This window comes from Triticum dicoccoides, chromosome 7B, assembly GCF_002162155.2.
Source record: "Triticum dicoccoides isolate Atlit2015 ecotype Zavitan chromosome 7B, WEW_v2.0, whole genome shotgun sequence".
Classification (NCBI taxonomy): Eukaryota; Viridiplantae; Streptophyta; class Magnoliopsida; order Poales; family Poaceae; genus Triticum; species Triticum dicoccoides.
The window spans coordinates 42779003-42780533 of NC_041393.1; the positions used below are offsets into that span (position 1 = coordinate 42779003).

At 55.5% G+C, this 1531-nt stretch overlaps 1 pseudogene; it reads left to right on the forward strand.

Moving 5' to 3' along the window:
- Positions 1–975: 975 nt before the first annotated feature.
- Positions 976–1531, forward strand: part of LOC119338869 — a 15037-nt pseudogene continuing 14481 nt past the window's right edge.

Genomic DNA, 1531 nt, shown 5'->3' on the forward strand with positions numbered 1-1531 from the left:
GTCAACCCCGCAGTGGGTATAGCCTCCCTGCCCCAAAACTTGGCTGCGTACGCTGATCTCACTGGGAACTCGCCATTCGTCTCCCATGACCAGATAATCTGTCCGGGACGTTCTCCACCGGCTCCCAAGTCTGGACCCTCTGCCAAAGCCATAGGAACTCCTGTAGTGCATCCACACTTAAGTTGGGGCTGATGCACGCGGCCCACAACCCATTGCCCACCACCTGACCAAGCAAACTTGTCTGTCGAACACGGCGCGGTCGATATCATGTCATAGATGGCCGGTGCAATCTCATGTATCTTCCTCCCGTCCAACCACCGATCTTCCCAAAACAGCGTGTTTAGTCCATTCTGTGCATTGCATCTGGTTGCCGCTTGGAAAATTTTCATCGATTCATCTGGCACTTTAATTGAGAACTCACTCCATGGTCTGCTGCTGTCTGTCCTTTGTAGCCACGGCCATTTGGCCTGCATAGCCACATTCGTCCATCTCAGGTTCAGTTGTGGAAGCTTTGGCTGATATATATCTCTGGCTGTCCATGCCTACGTGCTACAACTGAGGCACCGACGGTGGAGCTCGCCGCCGGATGTGACTGATTGTATGATCGATGATGGCCGAGATAATCCTTTTTTTACAGCGGATGGCGGCCGAGTAATATTTCCCAGTAGTTTATCGCGACGGGGGGTCTGCCCAGTCGTCAGCAACGATGTCCGCGGCTGACGTTGTATCGTTGCCACTACCTGCTCCACTACGAACTCGAGTCGACGCGAATCCACGCAAGCGAGCAGGTCAAGTCCACCTGGTCCCATTAAACAAACCCGAATCCACGCAAGCAAAGCGAAGCGGCTCCCTGTACAAGAGGCTCGCGCCCCAGCTGGGAGCTCCTCGCCTCGCCCGAGCGCGCGCGAACCTTCCTCCGTGTCTTGCCGGCGCTTGCTAATGCTAGCTACGGCGCGGACCGATATGGCGGCGGCGATGGTGTGGGTGCCGATACTGGAGGAGGGGGTGTTCCGGTTCGACGCGTCGGAGGCCGCGCGCGCGGCGGCCGGGCCCAGCCTCTCGTTCGCCGAGCCGCACCGCCGGGAGGTGGTGCTGCGCGATGGCGCCGGCCGCCCCGCGGTCGTGCCGGAGTGCGAGGTGGTGGGCGACGACGTCCACAGGGTTCTCATCAAGGTACGGGTTTTGGTCGTCAGAAAAATGATGTGTACGTGTATACAGTGCACTGTGCCCATTAACTCTCGCTGGGGTACTCTTTTTTTCGGGTGAGGTACACTTTTTTTTGCTTTCTTCGATTGCATTAAGACGTCACACAGGGTCTTAACATGAAGTAGGTGATCTCCTTGACTTCACAAACTGCTAGGCTCCTCCACAGTTCGTAAGCTTCCAAGTGATCCTAACCGTATAGAAGACACACATCGTCTAAGAGTCATCAGAACCTTCACAAGTTACTTGGTTTGAGCCCTCATTAGAGAAAAGAACCATAGATCTCTCTCTCTCTCTCTCTCTCTCTCTCTCTCTCTCTCTCTCTCTC